Source organism: Corvus moneduloides, chromosome 8, assembly GCF_009650955.1.
Source record: "Corvus moneduloides isolate bCorMon1 chromosome 8, bCorMon1.pri, whole genome shotgun sequence".
Classification (NCBI taxonomy): domain Eukaryota; kingdom Metazoa; phylum Chordata; class Aves; order Passeriformes; family Corvidae; genus Corvus; species Corvus moneduloides.
Genome location: NC_045483.1, coordinates 16,782,252 through 16,797,453, shown reverse-complemented (window position 1 = coordinate 16,797,453; position 15,202 = coordinate 16,782,252). Strand labels below are relative to the sequence as shown.

General features: G+C 42.5%; 1 long non-coding RNA gene across 1 annotated transcript; it reads left to right on the top strand.

The window, feature by feature from the left end:
* The first annotated feature begins 5,384 nt into the window (after positions 1–5,384).
* On the top strand, positions 5,385–15,157 carry LOC116447074. The gene is made up of 4 exons (XR_004241476.1): positions 5,385–5,555; positions 8,058–8,344; positions 10,604–10,711; positions 13,490–15,157. It is a non-coding gene; the product is annotated as an uncharacterized LOC116447074 (long non-coding RNA).
* The last annotated feature ends 45 nt before the right edge of the window (positions 15,158–15,202 follow it).

Sequence of the window (15,202 nt, the reverse complement as noted above, 5' to 3'; positions counted from 1 at the left end):
GTTGTTTTGGTTTTGCTTTCTTTTGTAACTCAAAGCCTGAGCTGTAGTTTACCACTATTATTGATGAATCCCTTGCTATTTCACTCATGTAGTCACACGATGCTGACCAAAACTAGGAAGGAAATGTTTGAAACATGTACCTAAGCCCCTTCTCCTGTTTCAGCAATTTGTATTGTGGGATCTAGAGTAATACCAACCAGGAAAACTGCCCAAGGTGTTGGTTAACACTTTGTGGAAGATTTATTACCACCCAAAACATGAGAAATTCTTCTCAGTTGACTGACATTATAGTAGTAGTGAGATCTCAATAGGAAAAAAAAGCATGTACTGTGGCAATGTTTGAAAAAATTCCCATTGCACTACTGTGTTGCCAGCCAATGTCATCCACATCTGCTTGGTAGTAAAAAAGATTTTCAGCATTTCTTCTTACTGAAATGAAACATTTTATATATATATATTTCATTTTAAATTATATCACATACATTTAGTTCTACTTCGAAAACAAGGTTCACACCACTTGTAGTTTGGCTTCACTTCCTATCACTCAATTCTCTCTTTTTTCAATCATCTGTACGCAGAAACTCCACTACGCCAACCAATTTTAAGGAGGATGCCTTAGATTAAATGGGCCCAAGCTTATGCAGCAGAGAATAAAGTGCATAATGCTACAGCTTTAAAGGAAATGCCATCAGAGGAGTTTCACCCACAGACTGGGAGTCTGGAGTCTGACCTACCATGTGAGCTGCGCTCACAGGAACTGCGAGTTCATCACAGTTAGTGCTTTGCCCACGAGACTACAACAAGCCAGGAGAACAGTCAGGTGGTCACTGGAGACCTTTCCATCACGAGCAAATGGAAAACTACTGAGGCAGGGACATCTTCTGTCCTTGACCTGTGTTTCCAGCTGTCTGTTACCAATAATAATTCTTACTTGTTTGGGTTGGGACTGTGTTATCCTTGGTGCAGTACAAAGACTCAAGTGATTTTTTTTTTTTCCTGCTTGAAATGCGTTTGCCTGTGGACACTGGCGGCAGACTGGTCTCTGTTTTATTCTCTTGATAAATCTACAAGAGAGCCAGAGATGCTGGATTTCTGTCTGCAGAGTACCACTGCAATGCTGAACTCTGGTGGGACCACGTTCAACCACAGGACAGATCCCTAAGGTTAAGTGGACCCTCCTTAACCCAGAGGTCACAACTTTGTAGCCATCCAACAGGGTTCCACAATCATTCATCAAAAGTGCTCATAGTTTAAGAGGTAGTGCTTCAAACTCATTAGAAACCCATCAGTGTTAAGATGAATCTTCAACTAGACTGGAAAAAGACACTGAGCAAAGTCCTTCTATTTGGAAACAATATTTTTTCTAGAAAACAGTAAGTTTTACCCTCTCTCACCTTCCCTGCATATCAATTCTTCAAATGGCTGAGCAGCCCATAACAGAGTTATTTCCTTATTTCTATCTATTAGCACTCATTTATCATGAGTTGTATCATCTGTTGTATCACACACAGATTGTCAGCTGTCTTTGGGCCCTTCTATTCCAGCTCTGAACAACACTGAGCATGACAGATTCAGGGACTCCAGAAATAGGGAAGAATAATGTCTGTAGAGAACTCTGCTAGCTTCTGAACTGTAGCTCTTGGAAGTGTGGACAGAAATCCAAATTCATATTATTTTACCACAGTTTTCCCCATTCACAGGGTCAGTAAAGTGAAACCTGTCCCTCCAAAGTTGTTGCAGTGCTGAGCCAGTTGCCCTCTCAGTAATGCTCCTGAGAAGAATGGGCACAAAATGAGTCTTTTGGGGTGTCACTCCTCATGGGCAGAATAAAAAACTGCCAACAGATTCCTAAATGTACCATTGTTTAGGAAAGACATGTTACCAACAGCTCCATGCAAATGTCTGCCAACTTGTTTTTGCAGACTAAGTATTGCACATGTGCATATTAAACATCATTTTTCTCCTGAACAGCCTTAAGTACTTCATGAATAATATAAAAGAACAAATAACACTTTTAAAGCAAACTTGGTGCTCTGTCACCTCTTTGTCCTCATAGTATACAGTTATTATAAACATAAAAGTGTGACAAAGTAAAAAATAATTAAAACCCCCTACATAGATGTCACTCTGTACTTTATTAAAATTAGTACCTATAGCATAAGCAAATGGAGAGCAACTTTTTCAAATTAACTATAAAGGTGATGAAACCTTTATCTTCATACAGGTTTTGGATTGTTAATTTTGGGAGCACACCTTTTAGATGCAATTATAAGGCTCATCTGGTTTTATAGCAAATAAATAATTACTGTGTGCAAATCTAACCCCAGTGGTGTTTGTATGGTGTTATGTTCTGCTGGACACACAGTTCTGTGCACTCAGTGGCCCTCTTGTACATATCAGATGTTGTCAACATTTTGGCATGGAATTCACTCAGTGCCACTTTCTGGATCCGTGCTCATGGCTCCGAGGTGCCACATTGCTCCTGTGGGCAGAGTGAGCAGACAGATGCATCATCTTGCTCTTGCACCTGTTCTGGAGGTATTTATTTTCCTCTGCCTCTTCTGTTGCTATATTGATGCTCAGACAGAAAAGGGAGATGGAGTGATTTAACAGTAATGCAAGAGTATTTTACAACATGTGAGTATAAAAGCACTAGTTTTAATGAGTATGTCTGGAATTATTAAAATGCATAGCGGCAGAGACACAAAAGAACAAGTTATTTGTTTTTATTATAACTGGCAATTTACTAAGAAGCAGATTGTTGTTAATGAAACTACTCATATGGGTAAAATAGGCAGGAGTTGGCTCTACAGCTCTCTAAGGCTGAAATTTAATCACTTTGGTTAATTTGGTATTTATCCAGAATATTTTATTACCTTATTGTCCTTCACAAGTAACTCAGTGTGTACATTTCTCTGCTCCCCCTTTTCTGATTCTATGATTGTAGAACCTGGAGGTATCAATTTAAATAATTCAGCAGATGCTGCTGTCTGTAACCATAACTTCATACAGGATCTTGGATACTTTTTCTAAAAAGATTGTCAGAACAAGTCTTCTCTCCTGGATGCTCTCTTAAACCACAGTCATGGTGTGCCACCCAGAGTTGGGATGGCAGAGCCTGGGCACAGAGTAGCTTTGGAGAGAAGATTAGGTCCCTTCCTGTCAAGTATCCCATTTTTCCCTAGAGATGAGTGACTTTAAATACAGCTTAAAAATAAATGCATCTTCCCATGAAAAAACACAGGGAAGAAAACAAGATCTCCAGTAGCTACATAGATACAATGTGTGGGGGAAAATTGATGCCTAATATGGTGCAAATGATTACCTATGCATGTTTTATTTAGCTATGACTCACTTCTAAACAGATCATTCCTCATCCCGCAAGGGACAGAGTGGAGAGAGGGATAAAGAATGTCAACCCAGCCCCAGCTTATCTTGCTGGCAACACAAGAAGGCTTCCTTAAAATGTCCATTTTCCCTCTTCTGTGGTGACTTCTACTGGGACCAACATTCCATGTCCCCCTCTGCACACGATAACACTCTGCATTTCCATGTGCCCAACAGTATTTTTAGCACACATTACAATTCCCTAGATGGGAAACGAAACCACAATGCTGTATCTCAGTCCAATGGTATCACTTCAGGCCACAGCCATGAGCTGGTACTTAAGTCATACATCCTTAATTATATCAGATACATACTGGGATCACATTCTGTGCCCTGGAAGGTTGCTGTGGCATGTCATGTGTCAAATCACACCACGAGCAAAAAATATTCACTACACCTTTTTCGGGCAGTTCTTGCAAAATACAACCTGCATGCACATTCCTCTTCTGTGCATGTGTAGGCAGCCAGACACCAGCGGTGAACTTGGGCTCTGAATCCCAGGGGTGCCCTGTTGGAATCTCTCCCAGGGGTTGATTTAGTCACCCTTTCCTGCACAGCACTTACTTCAGTGTGGTGAGTTCCAGCCTTGGAGCTGGTGCCCGACCTTCAGTCTGAGCCACTGCTGAGCCCAGACCCCGCTCCTGGCCCTCACCGTCTTTTCACAGATGATGTACCAACCTTTCTGAGTTTTTCCTGGGTTTAAGCACAACCAGCGCCCCACATGACCACAAAATATGCTCCTGCAAACACAGGGGAAGGTAGGATGCCAGCAGGTAGCTGTAGGGTGGAAAAGGGTGGACAGTTTCTTTCAAACCAGAACAGAAAGCATTCATGAAACTCCAGGTATTACTGACTATCAACAGCACGAGCAACCCACCAAAAATATCCACCTTCCATTTGTCTCACTTGAAGATAGGTACAGAGGAAACTCTTGAGAGATAGAAATCTCTGGCATAAACCATGATGTTTCCTGAGGGGAAACATTGCAATGAGACCTGATGTTCATGGAGGCTTAAGAGACAAAAAAAGCATCTAGACAAAGCATGTTCCATGCATTCTTCTGCCTGTATATTTCTGGGTCGTCTCATTTTTATGCCCACTAGGGAAAAATACAATCTCTAAATTTTTATATCTATTTTTTCAAAACCAAACCCTTGTGGGTTTGGGGCTTTTTATTTTTTTAATCTGTAAAATTATTTTAACATTTTGAAATTACTAAAAAAATTCAGAATTTTACCACACTAAGGGTTATAGGATTTTTAACAAGCATGATTTGGTTCAACCTCCATGTTTTTAGAGTTAAGAATATGGACCCTGAGTTTTCTGTAAATAAGCTTTTAGAGAAATAATTCACAGAGTACACAATGATCAGAAAACATGTTTGCTATTTCACAGGGGCAGCTGTAGCGGGAGGAGAAGAGACTTCTGACCAGGTTCCTACCAAATGACGGCGTGAGATATGTGACCTTCCTAATAAAATTCTGGAGCATCTGTTTAAGAGTAAGCTCCCGCTGGCATGATTTCAAATCCTGACCAGAAACTAGTTCTCATCCACAGCTGTCTAAAGCCCAAATAAATTAGCTCAGGTTTTTCACATTGCTTCATTCTGAGAGGAGAGACTAAAATGTTTACATATCGTGAGTATTGCAGGTGTGCAAATCTTGGCCACTAAATAGAGCTTGATATGGTTTCATCTATTATTTTGATACAGCTGAACATTCTATGGAGTAGATTTTAGAAGAGAAATTACTGCTGAAGACCTCCAAAAAGAGGTATAGCCAGTGAGTGTTGAAATTCTATCATTTCTCAGAGAAAATAAAATTACTGAGTATTGAATATGTACTATGTATGAGCAAATGTTTCAAGCTTATAATCTTGTGACAGGTCTTTATTCATATTTGGATCTTGTTTGATGCAGTGGAATGAAAGGGTCTAAATTTAAAAACATTTTTCTGCAACCATTGTGACAACTTCTCTTTGTTTTTTAAATAGATGGGGGATGCCTCCCCACGAAGAATAGAATAAAGAAGTCATGCACACTAGCTTGTACTGGCACAAGTGCTTTTACGAAGAGTAAATTGCTCACTGGAAAAAAATACAGCTATGAATTTGAAGATTGTGTTAAATGACTAAGTTCAGCTGAAACCTAATCACAGTCCTTGCAACCTGTAAGTATTCTTAAAACTGACAAAATTAACAAAAACCTACATATCATAATATGAGAGGTTTTTATATATCAACATGATTGCAAATAATTGGATATTGCCTCCACTTGTTACAAATGGAAACTCGTGCTGCAGATGGATCTCTGACTGCAAGACCTCTGACTAGACAGGCCCTCCCTGGCTTTACCTTCCCCATCCTGTCTTTCAGGGTACTTAAAAGGAAAGAGGACAGGGTGTATGTCATGTTTACATTGACCTGCCATCTCCTGAAGCTGTTGGCAGGACATTCTGCAAGAAAGCTCCTGTGTTTCACAATCTCCTAGTTTTGTTTTCTAGTCTACCAGAGCTTAGTTTATGGCAGAGGGCATTCTCTGGCTGCACAAAATAGAGCAAAGGAGTCCACTTGTGGTTATATATATTTGGGTTGATTTGCTCTATGAGGGGCAGTTTGTTACCACTCAGTGCTGTAGATCACTGAACATAAGTGATCCATACTACTACAAGTTTTCTGAGTCGTTATGCCTTAGACTTTAATGCACATACTCAATAAATACCATAGTGGAGGTAGAGCTGTACCCTGCAATGATTCCTGGAGGAGGAGGTTTCAGTGATCCCTGAAAGAAGGTCCTTCCTTGTCTAAATGGGATTGTTAGAAAACCTTCCCAGTGCTGGGGATTTTGCCTGCCTTTTCACTGTGCTATCAAGCAATATGTTAGCATTTTGGGTAGCATTTCAGATGTTTTCCCAATTATTTTTCTTTATGGTGACTCCATGAGGACAGTTCTGCTTCACCAAAAATTACCATTATTTACACCTGTTTCCAGGGCACACCATCTTTGGATTACCACTCTAATGTGATTACTTACCTTCTTATTCCTCACTGTTCAGGACTGTAATGCTGGAGAAGGGAGTAATGCCGGAGGAAGGTGACAGAGTAAGATTTTGTATAGTTAAAAGAGAGAGAAAACTAAAGGATCTGCAACCACTGCATAAATAAGCCACTTGACACCTTTAAAAGCTTCAACTTACTCTATTTTTGGAATAAATCTAGCATCTGTGCTGACAGCTTACATGCCAAGTTTCAGCTTGATGCAAATTTGAGAAATCCTGAACAAAAACTGCTAAATCTCAGGAGCATATAAACACTACCTGATCCTAACTGACATTCAAAACAGACACTAGCTAAGCTGCAGTATTTATATAGTACACTACTTCATATTCTGAAAGATTAGTTTCTATCTTCTTTAGGCTTGTTTTACCCAGTGTACAATTAGGTCACCTGAAAGGTTATTATAAATAGAACTACTTGGATAAACACAAATGATGTTATAATTTGTCACCACTGTCTTGGGAAGGAGCCTGTGCTCCTGCAATGCTCTCCAGCAAATCAGGCACCTTTATACCCAGTAACAGTAAATTCTGCACTATCAACTGAAAATGTAGGAGACTGTGTGTATTGGGTTGACCCTGGCTGGGTGCCAGACACCCACCAAAGCCTCTCTATGACTCCTCTCCACAGCTGGACAGGGGAGAGAAAACATAACAAAGGGTTCCTGGGTCGAGAGAAGGACAGAGAGAGATCACTCACCAAACACCATCATGGGCAAAACAGATGCAAATTAGACATACTAACTGAATTTATTACTAACAGAACCACAGCAGGATAATGAGAAATAAAACACGACCTTCAAAACACCTTCCCCCAGCTCTACCTCCTCCCCAGTGGTGGAGCAGGGCAATCAGAGAATGGGCGTTATGGTCAGTTCATCACACATTATTTCTGCTGCTTCTCAGGGAGAGGAGTCCTTCCCTTGCTCCAGCGTGTTTTCAAGAATCATTATAATTTATACAGGGAACTGGTCCAGCTGTTTGTTTTATTATCTCTTATTTATATTAGAATAGTGTTTTGTAACTCCAGGATTCTCTACTGCCTTACTGTGTGTCTCAGGAACTTCACTGAAGATGAAGGTATTTGTAAAAAAAAAGCCATTAAAATATTTATTTTTTTTAAGGAGAACAAGTGCAGGAAAAATTTAAAGGGAAAAAATTTCTTAAAAGATAATTTGGGAGAAAGTCAGATATATGAACCCTATTATCTAGACCAGTTCTTTGCTTTTATAAAGTTTCTGCCCCTAGAGTCAAGCACTGTGGTGGAGTTTTTTTAATACAGGGATACTGTGTGGGGTAAGGACAGAAGATGGGATTATTAACCACTTGGTGCACATTTCCTCTGGAGGGGAGAGAAACAAAACAGCATTATTTGTTCATTTATTAAGTAAATTTAGTCACCATTACATTAGTTGTGTTTGCATCACTCCTTTTATCCCACACAAACTGTGGAGTTTTTGTGCTATTTTGTTGGACAAGGAGGTTTTACTAGAATAGACACTGTTTAGGAAGGAACAAGTTTTGAGTGAGTATGATTATTTATGTAAAAGAAGCTAGACAATATCCATAAAACACATCTTGATCTTATTCACTTACATTTGTGCTTTTTTTTTAAAGGCCCTTGGTGAATGCACTTCTGCAACATGCACTGAGTGCTGTCTGTAGCCACGTGCCAGTGGTGCCGGGTGTTTGAGTGGCATCCACATTGCACAGTAGAGGGATGCCCTTGGCACTCACCCATAAGCAATTCTTGTGCTTCTGTATAATCATGAGTTGTGTCACTTGCTGCCTCTGCTGGCACACAGGGAGCTTCTTGTGTCTGAGCCGACATTGACTGAAGAAATGTCCTGAAGCTGCTGCCTTCCCTCAAATCTGCTGTGAAACCTCAGGTGTACTCCTCAGAGGTATGAACATTTCAGTCTGTATGTGTGATGGGCCTGTAGTGACACTACAGAACAGCTGGGGTCTTGTTGGGAGTTCTCTCCCTGCTGTGATTTTGGTCTGTGGCTGCCATAGCACTGCATGGTGTTCCTTGTCTCTACTCTCATAGCTACTCCAGGCAAGTTGCTGAAAAGCAGCCAGTGGGCCTATAGCAGTGCCTAATGGGACATTTGCAACTGACAGCAGTGGGGGAAAGTTAAGAAAATCTTGTGAAAGAGTTGGGTTTGAAACTGATGGTGTTTACAGGAGACAGGAGAGAGAGCCCTCGTATACTTTTAGAAACAACTGGCTTTCTCACACAGCTTGCCCTGAGCAGGGAAGATGGGAAAGTAAAGCAGCCATTGAAGAGGGAAGGCTGAGCCTAGGAAAGCCAGGCTGACATAGCACCCAATGGGTTCTGCTTGGCCAGGTGCTGAGCTGGGGCACATCAGTGCCTGTGCTGCAATTCTGCAGGTGGATCCAAACAGACTCCAGCAGCACATGAGGGACCAGATTTTGGGAGGACTGTCCTCAGGGCTTGTTCTGCTGCAGGAACAGCACCACTAACACTTATAGAGGCCCCCCATTCACTTGGGGTTCCCCTAGGTTTGTAACCATAGTTGACAAGCAGAGGTGATTTATCTTACAGACCAGCCTGAGAAGCATGGCAGGAAGATTGCAGATTCATTGGCAAGGACCGCACCATTCAGTGGGAGGGCAGAATCTGCCCCAGCCCTCTGATTCTAGCCACCATCATGTGTGCCAGAAGCCTTTCTTCCTTAGGAGATTCAAGACCTCCACAAATTTAGACATCTCTCCTGTTTGTAGAAGTTAGCCATTAATAGGAAAGGCAATTAGAGTTAGCTAACCAAATACTTGAAGAAGCAGGCACTGTATGCATCCCACTTAGACATTACAAAGGAAATACCACATGATGCATTAAAAATGTGAAATTCTTGACAGTCTGCAAGCATCCAGCTCTTAATCCTGCCCAAACCAACATATGGGGTTAATATCGTCTATGCCAATTGACCTAACGGTTTCAAGGATACTCATGCAAATCACTGTGTACATGATCTTATCCCATATTTATTTTCATTAAAGCTCGAAATCGAGGTATTTCTACCACGCCAAACATGTCTGTGAGCTAATAAGTAATTTCCAAACGCCAGGAACCCGGAGCGCGATGCTTGCTCAGCGAGGCCAGCCCTCTTCCCTGGAAAAGCCGCTGTGCCGGCGCTGGAGGGAGCTGCAGCCCCGGCTACTGCCGCCTCCACCGGCACCCTCCGTTCGCTCCCCAGCACCCTCTGTTCCTCCAGTTCCTCCTAGCTAAAGAGGATGAGCATCTTGAAATTATTTAAATTGTATCTCTCGCTGTCACTTCAGTTCAAGAACGCTGTCTTTTTAAGAAATCGGACTTGATTGTTAATGACTAAGTAAGCGGATATTTGCAAAGCCATGCTAAGCAAATGTTAATTCTAACAGTATTTTACCATTTTAGACGTCACATGACAAAAGGTACAGAAGCTACTTTCTGAATTAAGCATTATTACTGCTTCCTCATTTGAAACTTCTGTAGCATGGCATGTTTGTTTCTTATTTCCAATTTGAAGAGAAATTGGATAAAATTCTGTGCCTAATATCTGCCTCTATCTCATTTAAAAATAAATTCCAGATCAGACATGACAAAGGTAGTGAGTTATCTCCCGACCTTAATGTCTGTCCCTTGCTATACCTTGAGGAAGGCTATGCTACTGTTATATTCTGTACAAGCGAAATTAACTGAAATTTAGATTGAATAACCAACACCAGCTTTCTGGATAGAAGAAATGGAAACCTTAGTGAAGTTGAGAGCTCACTAAGTGAATGCTCTTCATTTGGTGAGTTTTTCTCTCTCCATATCTTTCTTCCAGTGTTTGCATAAACTGCGTTAACACAGATAAGCTCACTCTGAAAAAGCCATTGCATTTCTAAAACAGAGGCTAATGATTTCTTTCAACCCAAAGACCCTGTTCGATGGCAGGAGGTAATATAATATTCACCTTATTCAGGCAGACAAAAATGAGTTAATAACTAACCTAGAAGATCATGTATAGCTTAGGTGCCAGAGTGCCTAAGCCTTTTTCAGTTGGCTGGTACAGCTGTTGTACTGCACCAGTCAGTGATGACAAGGAACCCAAAGTGAAAGCATAATGATGCAGACAAGACAGAACTTCTGATTACCTCTTTCTTCTCTGTACTAGGAATGCCCAAGCTGGATGCATCCCATCTGGTGATGTACCTTCAATCAAAAGTTTACCATTTGCCAAAGAGAAAGATATAATTGTCTGCCAAGACAAACCAACTTGCATGTAAGTGCCTCAGAAGATTATCTGAGTTCTTTGCACCATTTTTTTATAAATATTTATAAACTTTTTTTTAAAGGAGACTTTTCAAGTACTGGAGGATGGCCAAAGGGTAAGCGAGAGCTATACATTAGTTCATCTAATGTTAGTCACAAGGGAAATAACGTGGACTTAGCTCAGGAGGGTTTGAGTGCACCTTGCATATGTGCTTCTGGAATAGAAGGAGCTTTTCTCTCTTGCAAATGAAGGCACATGATGACTAGAAGAGTCAGCCAAGCTCAAGGCTGACACATTTTCAAATTTGCAGCAAGAATAATAAATCTAAATGGACTAGCTCGTTAGCAATGGCAGATGGATTCACAATCATTTGGACTCTTTTGGACAAAATTCTTTAAATGTATACCTTAGTCCAACTTCATGGGAAACAGGTGGCTGCAAATAGCAGAGGTTGGACAAGACTGGGGTCATCCCTTACAAGCTCTGAGGTTGTGCACTCTCCGAACAGTCATAACTTGTGAGCAGACACGAACTTTCATCTTCCCTAAAGGATGATGTGGGCAGGTGGCACAGGAGGGTACCACAGGGAGTTAGCAGGCCAGGGAGTCCAGAAGCTACGCTGTCTCTAATTTTTGTGATTCACATGGCAAGTATGGTGAGCTCTCCAACTGAGTCGGTGGAGTAATAGGTGGATTTTGGTGGCGTCTTGTCTGAGTTCTGCTAAAAGGTCACTGAGAAAGATGGTTCTTTGTAAAACATTTCCATTTCAATGAATCAGGTCTTTCTGTTGAAACAGAATGTTTTGCTGAAAACCTGTTGTGTTGGAAAACTCCCAACCATTTCTTTCTCTCCTACTCCCATAGAGAGGAAATGGGCTGTCTCCAGCCTTTGCTTCCTCTTTTAATGTTTCAGCCATTCTGTGCTTCCCCTTATGCCCACTCAGGGTCCATCTCACAAAGCACACACCTGTTAAATGGCTCACGTATTTTGTACTGGGAAGTGTATGAGACCTTCAAAAGGTATGAAGAGAAAGAAGGAGTACTACTCCATAAGAGAGACACAGTACAGATGTGTGATGGGAGTACCTCAGCAACTGAATGGGAAAATTCAGCCTACCTTTCCTGAAGGTCACGCATTGCTTCGATTCCTGAAATACCAGTTTGCACTGGAGATGTTTGGCACCATTTGACTGCAAACACTAGTAAACCATTTGAGGACCAGGGAAAACCCTGTAACAGCCCAAACCTATCCCCTAACATTACTGAATTAAACCAGGGGCGATTTGGCTATAGCTGAATTTGACTTCTGACTGCAGAGAAACATGTGAGATCCAATCAATATTTGCCATGATGATACTAGGCAGGGAATTTAGCCCTTTTTATTTTTTACATTTGTGTATCACTCCCAAATGCCAGTCTGTGTGAGTGTATCTATTACTTGTAAGCATTTACTAATCATTTGTGAACAAATGTTAGCATTTGGTTTGGTTCCATCTGTCATTCCTAGCAGCGGTCTGTGCCTGGCCACGTCATTGCACAGAGATGTGCCAATGACTTTTCCCCTTCTGACAACTCAAACTCCTTGGATAGAAAAGATATATTTGTGAAGCTTTTTAAAATAAGGTGTCAAGAAGGTCTTATTCCAGTTGAAAGGGTCAACATCCTGCTAAGGCAGGACTGTTCTTCCATGAATACGAGAAAATCATCCTGCTGTGTTCCCCACACAGTTATTCAAGGGTATTATTGCAGTGTGCATATGTTTATCAGAGCCAGCAGTGTGGTGTGCCAGCAGGGGGTCAAATGAGACTGCAAACTCCTCCAGGAACAGCAAGAACTGTAGACCCAGGCAGCATGTACTTGGGCATTAGCATCAGTTTTCGGTTGAAATTTACCTTTGCCCCTTTCACCAAAAGATATGGTGAAGTAGCTGGCACCATTTGATTTAAGATTTTTAAGCAGCTTAGAAGAGATGTAAAAAAAATCAAGGAAAGCGTCCTTTGAAATACAGGCATTGAGTGTGTTTGGCCCCTTGTCAAGGTTCCCAGGCTATCTGTCCAACAAATTCATGAAGTCTGTAAAATGGCAGTTGCATACTTCTGTTTAGTTTTGAAAATTGTGTATGTTGTGTATCCCACCAATCTTTACTGCTAGAATGTCTTTATCCTGTTTTCTGACTGCTCCATTGCCCACTACCCCAGTTCATCACTTTGGCAACAAATTACTACAGGGTCTACATGCATTGCCTCATTATATACAGCACTGCTGCTCCCAGCTAGCATCCATCCACAATAGAAAACTGAAAGCCAATTTAGAATGTCTTTCCCAGCTGTAGTTATACCTTTGACTGCCTTGTGGATCTATGAATGATCTTGAAGTACTTTTAGTTTCAAACCCTGGGCACCAGATGCATGCTAGCTACATTCCTCAGAAGTAGGGAAATCTGTTTGCTTCTCCTTCAGTAGACGGTCATTTTGCTTTCTGACAAAAATAGGAAGAAATTTTTCTTGTGCTTATTTTCATAGTTGTCATGAGTCAAAATATTCACCTGAATTCGTTTAGTTCAATAGAGCACTTCAAATAGCACAGGAAAGCATGGACAATAGAAGTTGATGTCTTTGATTTTGAATTAGCTTTTTGTGAGATAACCTCGGCAGAAAACTATTTCAGTGTTTCTGACACTGTCAAAAATCAGGCCTTTATAGCTCAATGGAACTGAAAAAAATATGAATTTGTTTCTATAATTGCCTTTCTACATATAATTAATTCTTTATTTCATCTCTCTTTGCAGGCTCAAGGGAGCAAATCCTTCCATGTTTCAAGCTGGCACAGCTCCACAAAAGAGTTGTGCCAATTATTTCTAGCTGGGGACTGCCACTGGGTGTAAAGCTGCTTGTACTGAAGCTGTTGAAATTACTATCATTATGTTATTTCTTGGCATGGAAAGGGAAAAGATGAATGAGTGTTTGGGGGGCTTTGTTTAAGTGAAACAGGCCACTTATTCAGGCAAACTGCTGAAAGCCACTGGGAAGTAAGCACAGTGAGGAGAGTGAACTTCTTGGAAAACCAGATCGCATATTTAATTTCGTAAGGAGACAAAGCCATTTCTTAATGAAACCTAAAAAACCTCCAGGTCTGCCAGTTTCTTCAGAAAGGAAAAGCCTTTTTGAGTGTGTTAGATTAACACTGCAGTATCCATTGTGCCTTTGCTTTTATGACTCTTACACAAATCTTTCCCACAGCTCCTACAGGAGCTACTTGCGTAGTGCCAATGCTCAGAAAAAACATCACATGGTTTTCCTCCATCTGAAAAAGAATTTTGAAGATTTGTTGCAAGTGGTCCATAATGCTATTCACACTCTGTTCCTAAAGCTGGGAGAGAAACTCTTCTTCAGACACAAAATTAGAGTGCTCAGAAGGAAACTTGTTTTGTCTGGCAGCTAGTGGTTTGAAGAACTTAAATTGGATGTAGGTTGGGGTACACAACATTGTCCCCCTCTCACGCACCAAGCTCCTGCAGCTGCACATACCCAGCCAGGTGGCAGGACAGTACCTCACAGCCAGTATGTGTTACAATCTGGTCTAGATGTTGTATTGCAACCAGTTCAACACAGCACCTCTTCTGAAGATGGTTTTTCTTCACATACTTGCAGCAAAGCTCCAGCACAGCCACGGAGCTGCACTGAGGGTCTGACAGTGGGTACCGCCTCAGGCTCTCCGAGACGGGCACAAACGGAGGGCCAGGACCCACCCCTGCACACCCCTGGCACCGCTCGGGCTTTGCCATCAGAGACAGCACCGCACTCACATATTCATTCTTCGCGATACGGTGCAGTCCTTCGCAATAAGGTTTTGACTCCACGACATGGTGTAGTGGGCACGGTGTTATTTTGTCTAAGGTTGGACTTCATCATCTCGAAGGGCTTTTTCAGCTTTAAAGATTCGATGATTTTTTGTGTTCTCTCGTTGGAGCGTGACCTGAAGCGGCGAGGGATGTGCCCTGGGGCGACAGGGCGGTGTGAGAGGTGCCACTGACAGCACGGCCTGGGCGGGAGGAGCACCACCCGGCGTGACGGGGGCGCGGGCATGCCTAGCGGTATCCGCCCCGAGGGCCCTTCACCCAGCTGTATATTTATAGATATATTTATGTTTACATTTATTACTCGTCTATTTCCTCGTCACCACTCTCGGGTCCCGTCAGTGCCCCACACCGGGCCCGGCACCCCTTGCCAGGGCGGCTGCGCGCGGCCAGCCCCAGCCGCAGCCCCGCGCCGGTTCCTGCGCCGCGGAGTTTCCGCCGCCGTGTCCTCCGCTCTCCCCGCGCCGCGCCCCGGTCGCCAGGCGCGTTTCCATGAGCCGCCTATAAACAGCATGGCGGCGGCCCCTGCTGCTGCCCGCGGTCTGTAGGTGGCGCGGCGGCCGAGGGGCTCCCGGGCAGCGGCTCCGGCGGCGCCTCGGCTGCGCCGCGTCCCGCGCTCCCCCTGCGCGCCGGGGCCGCGGCGGG